A 16,205-nucleotide genomic window follows, 5' to 3' on the forward strand; every position below is an offset into this window, starting at 1 on the left:
GGAGCTGAACTGAACAATTTATGAAGGGCTGATGAGGGGAGGGACTCAGCCCACCCACAAAAAGAGGGACGTGGCGAGGACCGCCAACCCCAAGGAGTGCAACTTGACCCCCCCCCCTTGTTCAGCTATGGGCTTCGGAGTGAATTTCCAGAAAGCAGGGGGCCAGGGCAAAAAGCAAGAAGTGAAGAGAGGCAGAATGGCGAGAACAAAGAGAGGAAATAAGAAGAAGAGAAAGCCAGAAACGGAAAGGCAGGGAGGAACAAATAACAGACTTATCGAAGACCGAGGCAGCGTTTGTGGGGGGTGGAACAGGCAGATAGGAGCGTTACGGCAAAGATACAACAGCAGTTTCCACTGAGATCATAGGCTTGCTGGACAGACAAGAGTCCAGCAGCAGGGAGGCGGAAGCGGGAGATGCCTGCAGAACAGATACGCTGCCTATTATTATGCTTTGTTATTATTATTATGCTCCGCAAAATCTTTTTACTATTGTACGCCGCACCGGGATCTTTTGATAAAGAGTGGTATATAAATCGAATAAATACTAAATAATAATAAAGCCATCTCATCTGGTGGCCGTCACTGCATCACTGCCTCTTGTGGCGGGGAGTTCCATAGTTTAACTATGCACCACGTGAAAAATTATATAGCAGAGGGGCCATTATCTCCTGGACTTTGCCGCTCGGCTCGGCCTTCTCAACCTCCGGGTGGCACCGGCTCCGAGGGGAGGGAGCCGCCAGGTGGCCCTCGGACTTTGCGTGCCGAAGAGACACTCCAGCCGTGAGAAGCCACTGTGCCGTTGCCTGGAGCCGTGCGTCTGTTTGCAGAGGGGTGAGTCAGAGAGCCAACACCCGGGCGATGTGGCTAATCTTGCTGCCCTGGGCCTGCCGTCTCCCCAGGCAGGTATGAAGAACGCTCCCAGGCGGGAACAGATGGAACCGACTCTCTCTCTCTTTCTGTGCAGTCGCTGGGCCGGTTTGTGTTTGCAATTGGTATCGCCCCCTCCAGATCTCTCATTCCTACGGCCTCCAGAGATGCCTGCCCTCTGGGCCTCGCCGCTGATCTGACAGGCTGGAACCTGAATGCAAGAACATCGGAAGAGAGCCTGGCTGCTGGATCAGGCCAAAGGAGGCCCAGCATCCAGCTCTCACAGTGGCTAACCGGATTCAGCTGCAACCCGTCATCACTGGCAGCAAGTGAAGTCAAATGGAAAGCGAGGGCAGCGAGATATAAATGGATGCCAGAAGAGCCTGGCCACTGAATCAGGCCCAAGGGGGCCCATCTAGGCCAGCATCCTGGCCTCATTGTGATCAAGCCAACTAGGGCTACATGTTGCCATCACTGATGGCAAGTGAGGCCTAATGGAGAAAGAGGGCAGTGTGGTGGTGTAAATGGTTCTCACAGTGGCCAACCAGATGCTGCCAACTGCCTCCAACGGTGGAGGGAAAATACAGCCATTCTGCCTTGTGGCCATTGATAGCCTTACCATCCATGGAACGAGCTAACCTCCTTTTCGAAGCCAGCACAGTTTGTGGCCGCCACTGACCTTTGTAGGAGCAAATTCCATATCAGAAACCTGAGTAAATTATAAAAATCACTTCTCTTTCTGAGCTTCATCCGGAAAGAGATAAACTTGTCACAGCAGCTGTGCTCCTTGTTCCCTGGAAACCTGATTCAGCCTCTGAAGGTTTCACTGCTTGTGGGACTACTGCCCCACCCTTTCTAGCATTTCTTTGCAGCTCCTGAGGACTAGAAACTTGCCCCGGCACCATTTCCTCTTTGAAGAGAAAGCCAAGATTCTGAAGACAATGACGCAATGCTCTAACTTCCCCGTCATGGTTTTGTGCAGAGATGTCGGTGACCTGGAAAGCCCTCTTGGATCAGAAGAAAAAAAGGTCCATTTAGACCACATCTCCTGTTTCCAACAGGGGGCGGCCAACACCCACCCACCCACCCACAACAAAGCATAAAATCTCAGTTCTGTTGTTCATCTGCCGGTGCCTGGGATTCAGAGGTATACTGCATCGGAACATGGAGGCTTTATTGTGATGTGTGGTAGAGATCCCGGTATAGGTGACTGTGTACTGCACAGGGAAGATATTCTTCCACAAGGAAGCTGAAAACAAGGGAGGTGGGGGCCCTACCCCAGGAAGGAATGCTGCTGGGTTGCTGGGGGTGCTGACAGTGGTGCCTGGATGCCTGAGCCTGGTAGGGCAGGCTGGGAGGAGAGAGAGAGATTTCTCCAGCTGGGTAAAAACCTTACTGAGGTTAATGCCATTATTGCCAGATAAGAATCGCCAGTGATTGCCTGGCTCTTATCTGCAAAGGCTCCAAATCTTTACTCAAAAAATAAAAATAAAAATAAAAATAAATACCCTTGAGAGGCAGGCAGGATCACATGACCTGGTGGACTTCAAATAAATAAATGTTGCTGGGGAGAGAGAAGGAAAAGGACTCCTTTCAAGGCTCTGAGCTGGTTAGTCTGAAGAGATTTAATTGAGCAAAAAGTTATCCCAGATTAAACAGGTAGAAGATTATATAAATAATGTGGACCAGCAGCAGCAGTGTGCCAGCCAGCCAGCCAGCCAGCCCCCTTTTAGGATACTCCATTACATCCGCCCCTCTCCTGCAAAGAAGCCAGTGAGCATTCTACCCCTGCGCTTGCTCTGTCATAAACTACAAAAGTGACAAAATTGGTCATTTGCTCTGCATTTAACTATTTAATGATGTTTTAATGATTTCACTGCACATCACCACATTTCTCAGGAAAAGGCAGGAAGCTGCCCTCTCAGCTCAGCACTGTCTGCACTGACTGGCAGCCAGGAACTGAACCTGGGACCTTCCTATGCAAAGGAGGCATTCTACTACCAAGCGACAACCTTTTCCCTAAATGAGTTGGCGGTTTAGAAATACTTTTCTACATGAATAAATTCTGAGCGGTGCCTGCAAAGACTTGTGCGCTCACTGCTGCAAAAAGGTGGAAGCAGGTTCCTTTCCTCACAAAGGCACTTTCTTCTGCCCGCGTTATGATTTTCTGTCAATCAGTTAGAGGGACCAAAGAAATGTGGAATTGGCTGAGATGACTGGCAGAATCCAGGACCAAGGAGAAGAGCCGGTGGAAGAAGATTGGAAAAAAATTAAAATATATCTTCAAAAATATTGTAAAATTAAGGATTGTTAGAAAGATGTTGGAAAAAGAAAATTATGTGGGTTTGGTAGAAATGATATAAAGGATTAAGTAAAAATGAGTTGATGAAATTGATGAAAGAGAGAACGTAAAATAACAATATATTAAAACAAATTATTAAGATAAAAACAAGGTTGGAAGGATTTGCTGAAATAACAATTTGAACTAGAATACAAAGATGGGAGGTGTGAGGAGGTCAAGGAAATAAGTAAAGGAAGAAAGTTATGTAAAGGCTTAATCTGTTCTTTTTCTTTTTCTAAATGATTGTATTATTTTTTTGTATTTTTTCTGTCTTTTGTATTTTTCCTTTTTCTTTTTGTAATTTTCAAAATTCTGAATAAACATTATTTAAAAAAAAGAGAGACCAAAGAAATGTTAACAGCATCATGCGAGTTTTCATCGGCTTGAAACTCTTGCAAAAAGAGGTGGAGAACCCTGGAATGCCAGGATCTGCCCCAGAAGGTCCCTAGTCAATCCCGGAAATTCACAGCTCCCCACATTATGGTTTGCAATGACACCGCAAGCAGCCGTCGGAAGCAGGAATGAGGACAGCAACTCAGAGATGCAACTCTAAACACTGGTTTGCCCCAAACACAGGACCCTAAGGAAGGAGCTCAACGTCACACTAAAACAATTGTTCCATCAGGGCAAGCATGAGGACTCGCCAGACAGAACCTCTCCTTGGGTTCTCTCAAGCACCCCAATTTGGGGGAACGCAGGGGGGTTGTGGGGGGATCAGAGGGGGCAGCTCACTTGCACAAGTCCTTGAGAAAGGTTTCTGCTGGTGGGAATCGGCATGCGAATCCCGCCCTACCAAGAGCTGCCCATTGGGGATTGAACCTCTGACCTTCTGAGCTGGGACACCACTAAGCTGCGGCTCCTTCTCTGCAAAAATAATGTTAAGATTTCAGTCCTCGTGGTTCTGAATAAAGGGAGGAATGGAACAGTAACAAAGGAAGTTGCCTTCTACAGAGCCAGGCCATTGGGTGCATCCAGCTCAGTACTGCCTGCACTGACTGGCAGCAACACTCCAAGGCTTCTGGCAGGGTCTCTCTCCCAGCAACACCTGGAGATGCCACTGGGGACTGAACCTGAGACCTTCCGCATGCAAAGCAGATGCTCTCCTACTGTGTCACGGCCCCTGCCAAACCAGCCCTCAACAAGATACAAGGAAACAGTTGAATGGGAATGCAACACAAGGCAAGGAGGAAATCCAAGATGAGGCAGTCCACCTAAGCACAGAGCCGGCTGGATCAGGACCATCTAGTCCATCATCCTGTTCTTGCAGCGGCCAACCAGACGCCCCAAAACAGAACGTGAGCGCAACAGCCATGCTCTCCTTTCCTGTGGTTTCCAGCAACTGGTATTCAGAAGCTCACTGCCTCTGGGGGAGAACTTATTGGAAATGGCCCTGCAGGACATGGCAATGACCCCCAAACTGTTTCCCCCCTGCCCACTTTTCCATGCTGCTTCTGAACCTCTGATTCACCAACCCCTCTCTGCTGGTTAGCCAGAAAGCGTGCTGGCTGGTTGGCTCATTGCGCTGGCAAAGCCCCACACAGCTGTGTGCGCTTCCGGTCGGTCAAGGGAGACCCCAATCAGAAGGGGGATTTCCATGGAAAGAAAAGGCCCCGAAATCTAGGCTGCCCAGATCTGTGCAAAACCCACCTGGGGGTGCAGATTTCACATACTGTGTGTTCCTGAGCACATTGACTTGGAAGTAAATCCCGCCCCTCTGTTTTCAGTGGGGCTTTACCCCACAATTTAGGATCGTGGCCTTAAGGAGGGATGTGGGAGCTTTGTGGGCACAGACAGCCGGTAGGCCTTGTTTGCTCCGGATTAAGTCTTAAGACGACTTTGAGGCTTTTTCATTCAGTTTAGTGAAACAGCCACTCACTCACCAGTCGCTTCTAGCAAGCAGGAATCTCCTTTGTAGAAACACCAGGACCTAGAGAGCTGCTTCAGACCATGTCATCCGTCATGGATATTTTAGCTGAGATTCCTGCATTGGAGTTGGAGTAGATGATCCTTGGGCTCCCCCTTCCAACTCTACAATTATCTGAGTCTATGTCGCACCAGGGCCCACCTGGCTCAGGCTCATCCACTCCAGATGGGAGGTGGGGAGTCTTTTTCAGCCAAAGGGCATCGCCCCCTTTGTGGAAAACCTACGTGGTGTTGGACGGGACCAGGGGGAAAGGGGGTCTGATCTTTGGGCGGTGGGCCACACGCTCCAGCTCCCAAGGAGAGTGCAGAGCGTGGCCAGGGACTGGTGAGCCAAGGAAGAGTCCTAAGGGTGAGAGAGAGAGGTATCGAGGGCCAGCATTTGGGTGCCGTGCCAGTGGCTCCCCAGTCCACACTGGCCGGCAGCAGCTTCAGAGGAGCTCTAGAAGGATTTTCTTGGGAGAGTCTGGGATTGAAGCTGAGAACTTCTACAATCAAAGCAGGTGTTCTACCAGTAGCACTGAGCTATAAAGCCAAGGGAATTCTCTCTCATATACAGTGGCACCTCGGGTTACATACGCTTCAGGTTACAGACTCCGCTAACCCAGAAATAATACCTCGGGTTAAGAACTTTGCTTCAGGATGAGAACAGAAACCGTGCTCAAGCAGCAGCGGGAGGCCCCATTAGCTAAAGTGGTGCTTCAGGTTAAGAACGGACCTCCGGAACGAAATAAGTACTTAACCCAAGGTACCACTGTATATATCTACATTTCCTATCCCAAGAACAACCTTGCAAGGTAGGGCTTAAGCTCAGAGAGCTGGCTCTATGGAGTTTGGACTCCAGATCTCGATCTCTCTCTCCCTGCTCTAGAAACCTGCCACTCCACAGCACTTTCTAGTTATATTAAATAATAATAATAATAATAATAATTTATTATTTGTACCCCGCCCATCTGGCTGGGTTTCCCCAGCCACTCTGGGCGGCTTCCATAAAAACCAGAAATACACTAAAATATCACAGATTAAAAACTTCCCTGAACAGGGCTGCTCTTAAGTAGGGTTTTTTTTTAAAAAAAATACATACACAGGCAGCAACTCTAGTTGATACCACACTCTGACAGCTTGGTGGAAGAAATACCTTGGCACAACCCGTTTCAGCCTCCAAGGTAATTGGGGGTGCGGGGAGCCTGCATCCTGTGGGCTGGATTAAGCCCATCACACCTTCTCAGTTGGCCCACACCATTGTTTGGGTTAAGCCAGATCCACTTCCCCTATGCCTGATGTCTGCAGATCACCAGCAGACTAAGGAAGTGTTGCAAACACATCCACTTTTTCTGCTTGCATGTGCAAAAAAAGAGGGGGGGGGGAGTGTCACCTGACATTAGGCAATGGACAAGTGGGTGGACCAGCCACCTGTCAAACTCTGCCTGCAGGGAGTGTGCAGGTAAGGATTTGGCCTGCAGGAATGGATCCGGTTCCCCACGCCTGCTTCGCAATACCGCTGTCAGTCTCCTTTCTAGGAAACCTAGGCCTTGCTGGCAGAGTCTTGGGTTTTTGATTCTTGCCCGAGAAAAACAATTAGCCGGGCTGGGTTGGAGGTTAAACCCGTCTCTCTTCCTTTCTTTTTCCTTCACCCGTCAAGGAAGCAGCTTCCGCGCCAGGAGATTAATCATTATCCACACCCAGAACCCACAGACATCAGGCTTTGCTACGGTTTAGGGAGGCAGGAAGAATGGAGTGCGGCGGCTCCAGTGGAGGAAAAACTACAGCGGGAAACCCCGAGTGGACGACGGATCAGACCCCGCCCTGGCCAAAGGAATGAGGGGATCGGGTTTGGGGGAATCAAGCACCCTCCTGCAATGTGGGACTGATGCTCAAAGTGCTAGGACTCTTGTCTCTCGCTCACTTACACACATTGAATCATAGAACTGGAAGGGCCTGGGAGAGCAACATGTTACCTAGAAGGAAAGGGTTATTTTGCACGCCCAATATTATTAACGGACCGTCAACTTCTTCTTTTTTTAAAAAAATAATATTTATTAAAATTTTAAAGGTTACAGAAAGAAAAAGTAAAAATACCACATTAAACAAAAACAAAACACATCACAATATAAAAGAAACAGAAAAATAAAACCCATTAAACAAAAACAAAAACTCAAAGAAAAATACATCAGATCTCTTTACTAATCTTTCATTAGCTTATTTCCATGACCTCCTCACACCTCCCTTTTTTGTATTCTAGATCAATTATCCATTTCAGCAAAAATTTTGTCCTGTAAATTGTCTTAATATAATGTAACTTTAGTTTTCCTCCTTTCACCAATTAACAGTCAGTTATTCCCAAGTCCTTTATATCTTTCCTGCTAAAATCATATAATCGGACCATCAACTTCTAATTAAAACAAAGGCTTTGCCCCTGTATTATTTGAAAGATCAAATAATCAAAAGTTGTTAACTTTGAAAATAAATGATACAAAATACGCAGTTATTTCAGAAACCTGACATTGAGGATGGAGTCCCATCTCCCCACATCTTCTGTGCTGTTCCACAACTTCATTTTATTTTCCGCAGGCACTGCCACCTAAACCACAGACAAATTGATTTCACCCTGGCCTAACCCTCTGGCCAAACGCTCCTGTCAATGAAATGTCATTAACAAATTGCTGATTGGAAGAGGGCTGGGGGATGCCCTAGTTTATTAGAGCCTAACGGGGCTTTTCACCCAGCCGAAGCCACAGTTTCAACCTCCGAAGGTCACCCAGAATGCAGAGCAGGGCCAGGCAGCCGAACCACACTTCGTTCATCCCCGCTCCTGGATTTAAACTGGAGGGGCCCTTCGCTTTTATACCTGGAGAGGTGTCCTTTCAGGTTGGAAGAGTATGATAAATCTCCCACCCCCCCACACACTTTTCAAGGAGTCTCCAGCCACCCCTGAACAACTTTCCGCTCTGCACATGCCTCCTGAATGGATGTTAGCAAGCCTGGAACAGGAACTCGCACAGAGAGGCAACAGGCCAACTCCTCCGAAGGCAAGAAGTTCTTAAAGAATGCATTGAACCACTGATAACAGAGGATAGGTTGGTGGCCTTTGGGGGGGGGGGTGGCCTGCCTGGATGTATGGAATTCTTCCACAATGAATGGCCATTGAGTCACAAGTGGGTCACCCTAAAGTGCTCCAGGATGGTTGCTGTTTGGGAGTTCGCGCAATGATAGCCAATTGAATAGAATCATAGAGGGTTATCCACTCCAACCCGCTGGTAGGTTCTACTATGACCCCCCTGCAATGCAGGACTCTCAACTAAAGCACCCCTGACCATCCAACCTCTGCTTATACAGTGGTCTCTCCTTCCCTGGAGGTTTACAGTGGTAGCTCAGGTTAAGTACTTAATTCGTTCTGGAGGTCCGTTCTTAAACTGAAACTGTTCTTAACCTGAAGCAGCACTATAGCTAATGGGGCCTCCCGCTGCTGCCGCGCAATTTCTGTTCTCATCCTGAAGCAAGGTTCTTAACCCGAGGTACTATTTCTGGGTTAGCAGAGTCTGTAACCTGAAGCGTATGTAACCTGAAGCGCATGTAACCTGAGGTACCACTGTACACTTATATCCCGCCTTTTCTCCAAGGAGCTCAAGGTGGCCTGCATGGTTCTCCCTCTCCTCATTCAATGCCCCACAACAACCCTGCGGGGATTTGAACCCTGGTCTCCCAGGTAGTAGTCCAGCACTCTACCCACTATACCACACTGCCCCTCTTTCAGTAGCTCTTGATCTCTCTCTGCTTCACCATCAACACCCAGGTGGATTTAAAAGAACCTGGTAGTATATCTGCTCACAGAACTGCCTGGGGGGGGAGTGTGCTTTAACTTTTAATAATAATAATAATAATAAAGGCAACGGTTGGGCAGGAAACGTTAGGCCGAGGCCAGACACAACAGCCGGGTGGTGGTTTGCCGCTGAGCCATCCTGGTATGGGGAAAAGGGTTTGTTCTGGCATGTGGACCTCCTGCCTCCTACGAGTCACAACCTTGTAAATTCCATTCGCAGACCTCCTCCTCCTTCGCAATCTTTTAGATTAAGCAGAAACAATGGAGATGCTCTGGGGGTGGGAAGAAGAGTCCTGTTATCAGATGCCCGGGGTCACTGTGTCTCTGCCCTTGCTCCCAGCAATGTCACAGAATCACAGAACTGTAAGACTTTCCAAGGGCCATCTAGCTCAGTCCCTTGCAATGCAGGAATCTCAATTTAAGCATCCATGGCAGATGGCCATCCAACCTCCACTTAAAAATCTCCAAGGAAGGAAAGTCCGCCGCCTTCTGAGAGAGTCTGCTCCACCATCAAACAGCCCTTAACTGTCGGAAACTTTTTCTGAATGGTTAGTCGGAATCTCCTTTCTTGCAACTTGAAGCTATTGGTTCGAGTCCTACCCTCCAGAGCAGGAGAAAATAGCCTCCATGTAACAGCCCTTTAGATACGTTTCCGAGCACAATTCAAAGTGTTGGTGCTGACCTTTAAAGCCCCAAATGGCCTCGGTCCAGTAGACCTGAAGGAGCGTCTCCACCCCCATCGTTCTGCCCAGACACTGAGGGCCAGTGCCAAGGGCCTTCTGGCAGCTCCCTCCCTGTGAGAAGCAAGGTTATAGGGAACCAGGCAGAGGGCCTTCTCAGTGGTGGCGCCCACCCTGTGGAACGCCCTCCCACCAGATGTCGAAGAGGACAACAACTACCGGACTTTAAGAAGACATCTGAAGGCAGCCCTGTTTAGGGAAGCTTTTAATGTTTAACAGACCACTGTATTTTAATATTTTATTGGAAGCCACCCAGAGTGGCTGTGGAAACCCAGCCAGATGGGTGGGGTATAAATAATAAATTTATATTATTATTATTATTATTATTATTATTATTATTATTATTATTATGGCTCTCCTGTCTCTTCTCAGTCTCCTCTTTTCCTTGCTAAACAACCCCAGCTCCCTCAACCATTCCTCATCAGGCTGGGTTTCCAGACCCTTGATCATCTTGGTCGCCCTCCTCTGCACAGCTTGTCGACATCCTTTTTAAACTGGGGTGCCCAGAACTGGACAAACGTCCATTGCCTCCTGCCCCACTCTTTCCCTGTTGCATCCCGTCTGGTCTTGATAATGGACCTCCTGGCACCAAACTTCCCCTCCATGGCTCATGCCCCGAGCATTTGAAGGAGAGTTTCCTTCCATGTCTGCCAACCTAGAGGGCCTTCAGATCTGCAGAAGGCACAAGAGATCTGCTCCGTCTTTCTCACCCGAGATGCATGTAAATTTTAACTTTCGTAGTAGAGTAGGCTAGTTTCTACTCTACTAGCCTACTACTAGATTGCAGTCGCCCGCCCCTCTCCACCCTCCGTCCAGCCAAGCGAAGAGGCAGGGTCAGAATTCAAGGGCCCAATCCCAGCCAGGCAAAGACACTCAAGGAGGCTGTGAAGCAGCGCTGGTGGGGGCAGGGAAGCCTACCAGAGAGAGAGAGGGTCTGGCCCCCAGGCGTGAGGCTCCCTTACCCCTGCTATACGGATTAAAAGCAGCACCTTGAATTGGGTCTCGAAACAGAGATGTGGAGCAAAGTGGCAATTATTCTGAGCAGACTCTCCTCTCTCAGGGTTTCAACACCCGAATTCTTCTTGGGTTACCGAGCGGAGAATTTTGGAGGCCAGGGCAGTGTGGAGTCATACCCTATTAAAATGTCCTTAGATGGGTGGCCTTCCTCACGGCTCTGCCAGCCTTCTCTGGGGCCAGGAATAGAAAGGAATCTCCCCCTTGCCTTGCCTGGCTAGATAAGGCTGGTGAGGGGGCACTGGAGTACCCAGTTTCCCTTCTCTTCACCACCCCTCTGGCAGCACGCAGCTTGGCTGGCTTACAAGAGCCGCCTGAGAACGGAAGAAGGGCCTGGCTCAGGCCCAAAGGGGTCCCATCTAGTCCGGTCCTTGCAGTCACCACCAGATGCCCCCAAGGGAGGCCTGAGGACCTGAGCGCAACAACAATTCTCCCCACTTGCAATCCCCAGCAACTAGGATTCAGATGCATTGCTGCTGCCGGCCGGTTTCTCTTGCACTCACTAGTTGGAGATAAATAAAGCAGCAACACTGTTCTACATTGCAGGGCTTTCAGGAGGGTTGTTGGCTGAGAGAGGCTGTACGAAACAAGCTTCGGACACACAAGAACGCTTTGCTTTTCCAAAAAAGAAACGCGTTCACACTTGGCTTGCTTTGCAGGCAAAGCACTCTGCACATGCCCTGAGGCCTGAGTTTCAGCACTGGGGTGGAAGATTCTGGGGGAGGGGGAGTAAATCAGATTAAGTTTCTTTTGTAGACCCAGACAAACAGCTCCTGATTCACAGAGAACAGGAGGGCCTGGGTATGGTAGTCACATCCTGTTGTAAACCAGCATGTGAACTTTCCTTAAAGTTCTTGCCAGGCAGAAGTGGCTCATCAGACCCAGAGTGGAGAATCCCCGCCTACAAGAGACAAGATATTTTGCTGGGAGATAAGATTTCCCCATCTCCAAAAAAAACAACAACAAGGAAGGTGATGCAGAACTGGGAAAGTTAGATAAAGGCATGGCCATGCAGGTCAAGGGGCTGAAGCAGTTTTGCCCAAGTATTTGAAGCTTTCTTATAAGGTGAGGGGAACAGAGGGAGAGATGTTGGCAGAAAGAGTCACACAATGCTAAACCATGGTTTGTTTAACAAGCCATAGGTTGTCCCACAGACCAGCAAACCGTGGCTTGTTTCTCCAAGGTTTGTTTTGTCTTTCCTGCTGCTCCTGCCTCCTGTCTTTCTTGCATAGTGAGCCTCTGGGTTGGACCAAAAAACACCATTGTTAGGGACAGACGCAAGATTTGCACGTGTAACACCAAGGAATAGTTAAAACAAACCAAGGTTTCCGATTGTGGGTTTATTGGCAGCAAAGAAACCACAGGTAAGTTGCTGGGCAGGATACTAATAATGATGATGATGATTTAACAACAACAAATTGTTTCCCCAGCCATTCTGGGTGGCTTCCTACAAAATATTGAAAACACAATAAAACATCACACATTAAAAACTTCCATAAACAGGGCTGCCTTCAAATGTCTTTTTATGTCCACACTATGCCAATTAATATAATCCTTTCCAGTAGAAAGCCACAAATAAAATAGATTGAAACTTTTTTAAAAGGGGGAGCGATATCAAAATGAGGTATACACAGAGTAGGCCCATCAAAAACAAAAGGATCATAGGACTGTGGAGTTGGAAGGGACCATGAGGTCCAACCTCCTGCAACAGAGTTAAGTTATTGTCCCAAATCTCCTGCGTAAGGAAACAACTTCTTCATACAAGTACGGAATATGCTGACCCCGGTGGAGAAGGTTGCTAGCTGAGATCATTTCTGTTAAGGGTTTGGCAAATTCATGGCGCAGAGGCCTACTGGAGGCAACAACAGGTAACAATTGAACCTGCATGTGCAGAGCTTGTCTACCTTTGTAATATCAGCCATTTGGGACAGAGACAGACAGAGAGAGAGAGAGATAGACAGAGAGAGAGAGCTGCCCAGAGAGATGATTCCAGCAAAATGATGCTTAAATTGGGCTTTTGACATGTCCTCAGAGAAAACCACTTGGCACCAGAACACGGGGCTAAAATGATCATCTCCCATCCCTTCCCTGAATAGTCTAAACAGGAGCCCCACCTTGCCTCAGCGGTAAACACCTGAATTCCCTGGACCAGCAGAACTCGTAGCAGGTATGTTCCGAGACAAGGGTGTGGGGCAGGCGCACCACGCATCATTTGTGTCCTAGAATGGCCCTGGGGCAGGTTCCCCTCTGGCGAACATCTGCTCACACATTTTCAGACACCACCACATCCCCAAACAAAACCCAGAGTATTTGGCCTCCTCCCTCAGCCATGAGCCGGCGGTGCTTGCGCTCGCCGTTGCAGTAACGCCCCCTCCATCCCTGATATTTGCTCTTTTTCATTATGAGTTGGCAGTACAGGAGGAGCTGCCTTCATGGGGTGCTTGGTCCTTCTAGCTCAGTGTTGCCTGCACTGACTGGCAGCAGCTCTCCAGGGTTTCAAGCAGGGAGGTATGGTTCCCAGAGTTCCCTGAGAAGAGGGATTAGTTTGAAGCGCTCTGGGAATTGTAGCTCGAGGAGGAGAATATGAGGCCTCCCAGCAAGTCCTTAACAAACTACAGTTCCCAGGATTCTTGGGGGGGAGGAGGCCATGATTGTTTAATGTGGTATCATAGTGGTTTAAATGTTACTTTTAGAGGGCAAAAATCGAGGGCTGGAAGCTTGCAGCCAGCAGAGGAAGGTTTCTGCAGGGTGGCGAGGAAGGAAGGCTGAGGCCATGAGATGCAAAGGGGAGGATGAGGTCGCAGACAAAAAAACGACAATATGGCAAAAGCCCAGTATGTTTCCCCCCAGTTTCTTCCCCCAAAATTGCCAGCTGCATCACAATCAGCAGAAATGTTTTGCAGCAGCAGCAAAAGCAACAAACGGTTCTACAAGTGGATCAGGGAGGGCCAGGGCTGGCATTTGCTGTGCCCTTTCCTAGTGAAAAGGGCACACCAAGCACTACCCTTGCAGAGATTCCCAGGGGTGGGGGAGAGGCGCAGCCACACTGTTGCGGAGAAAGGAGAAGAGCCAACTGTTTTATGGCATCAGCTTTTGCGGGACTATGGTCTAGTTCATAAGAGGCAGAGGAACCATGGTGAGCGCATTCCGGTTTCTCTTGGATCAAGGGTTGCAGGAGAGGGCTCAGGGGTTATCTTTCCTAAAATTCTGGGACCGGGCACTGCTGTCTTTACGTGGAGCAGTGGGGAAGAATACAGCGGTACCTCGGTTTATGAACTTAATCTGTTCCGGAAGTCCGTTCTTAGACCAAAGCATTCTTAAACCAAGGCGTGCTTTCCCATAGCGGTGGGGGACTCAATTTACAAATGCAAAACACTCAACAGGAAGTGGAACATGTTCTGCTTCCAAGGCAAAGTTCACAAACCAAAACACCTACTTCCGGGTTTGCAGCGTTCTTAATCCAAGTTGTTCATAAAACAAGCTGTTCTTAAACCATGGCACCACTGTATATCATTTTATTCTTAAAAAGAAGTTGCTTTCAGGTACGTCAGAAGAGGTTAGCCACGGCAGAATCTCTTACTACCAGGAACGAAAGGAACTGCCTTGTACTAAGACCCTCGAGTCCATCTAGTATTGCTGACCCTGACTGGCAGCAGCTCTTAAGGGCTCCAGGCAGGGGACCTTCCCACCCAACTCTACCTGAGAGGCCAAAGTCTGACCTTGTGGTGCTGGGGCTTGAACAAGGGGACCTCCTACAAATGTCCTACCGCCAGACAAGAGCCCTCTTAATATTGGTTTGGCTACTGATTGTTTACACAGCAGCCCATCCAGTTTACAACAAAATATCAGATGTAAGTTAAATAACAAAAAGGAAGCATTCCTCCGAAACACACCAAAAACTACCCCACCCCCTGTAAAAAGCAGTTTGCAGGAAAAATAAAAAAAGTTTAAAGAACACTTCAAAAGCCTGAGCAGTAAGAAGGTTTTCCAAAAGACCTCTAAATGAGCAGCATCAAATTAATTGAAACCCAGAAGGGGTCTGGGGTGGGGAAGACTCCCCCAGGGCAGCTTAGCTACAAGACAAAATGTTTGCATGACAGCAGGATAAGGCCGTCTGTCATCCCCCATCTTATTCCCACCCCCCATGCCCCACAAGAAGTCCACTAATAATCTCTAGGGGCCCCTGTATGCATAAGACAAACCCACCAGCGGCTGAGTGCCCCCCTCAAAATCGAACAAGATGTGTGAAACAGGCAAGAGAAGCAGGCTGCTTTCTGAATCATTTTGGCCAGCCTTGCAGACAGACACACATCAATTGGGGGTTGGCTTTTCAGTGGACCCACAAAGCAGGAGAAGGGAGCACACACTCCTTTATTTCTCCACAAGCTCCCCCAACCCCAATTCCCTGTTTAACATGCATAGCGATGCACTTCCAAGAGGACAATGGGGGGGAGGGGGGGAGGAGAGGAGGGGAGAGATTCTCACAAAAGACATAGCTGCTCCGAGAGGCCTGGTAACCGTTCCCTAGGGTGCACCACCACTGCCGAAAAGCTGGATGCCACAGCTGGTTATTGTCTCCCCCATAAAAAAAAAAAAAAACAGCCCACAATTCCCAGGGACCTTGCAGCATCCTGGGAGAGACGTCCACCCGGCCCCCAACATCCCAGCACAATCTGACACCCCCCATTTGTGTGTTTACAGACACTCCTGGCTCTGAACCCAATTTTAAACTCTCTGTTCTTCCTTGGGACACCCTCAGTTTTTGCCACATGCCCGTTCCTCTGCCCCCCCCCGCACCCTCTCTTTCGGGAGATGTCCCGGAATGTGCACAGCCAAAACTGGGGGGGGGGGTTAACTCCTGGGGGAACGCCTGTTTGTTGTTATGACACCGCCCAAACACCCAAGCTTCTCCTACAAAGAGGACCCCTCAGCTGATGAACTGATGCTAAGATTCATTCATCATCTCAAAAGAAAATAAAAACATTCCTTCCAGTAGCATCTTAAAGACCAACTAAGTTAGTTCTACCTAGAACTAACTTAGTTGGTCTTTAAGGTGCTACTGGAAGGAATTTTTTTATTTTCTTTTGACTATGGCAGACCAACACGGCTACCTATCTGTAACATCATCATCTCAAAGTTCACTATTCATAATTATACAGAATCATAGAATTGGAAGGGGGCCGAAGGGACATCCAGTCCAACCCCCTGCAACGCGACACAGACACACATATTTCTAAAAGCACTTTTACACACACACAGTTTGCCCCCCCCCCGAGGTCAGGAGCCCCAGTAGCTCCTCCTGTTCCTTTAGAGCAGAGACTCTCCACTCCGGATCCTAAACCGTTTCCCATGCGCAAATGTTACCTGCCTCGTTTGCGTTATCATAGTGCTTATGGCTCGCGCGAAAGCGATTCAACAAAACGAAATGAATTCTGCAAACGAATAGAAATCCACCGCGAGAGGCTCCGGTGCATTAACACCCGCCCGCCCCCCCCCCCACACC

General features: G+C 48.7%; 1 protein-coding gene across 4 annotated transcripts in view; it reads right to left on the reverse strand.

Moving 5' to 3' along the window:
• The window catches only part of SPECC1 (sperm antigen with calponin homology and coiled-coil domains 1), a 108,910-nt gene that overhangs the window by 58,990 nt on the left and 33,715 nt on the right, over positions 1 to 16,205 (reverse strand). The window lies entirely within an intron of this gene.

Source organism: Podarcis erhardii (genome assembly GCF_964252035.2).
Source record: "Podarcis erhardii genome assembly, chromosome: 16".
In the NCBI taxonomy this organism is placed as follows: domain Eukaryota; kingdom Metazoa; phylum Chordata; class Lepidosauria; order Squamata; family Lacertidae; genus Podarcis; species Podarcis erhardii.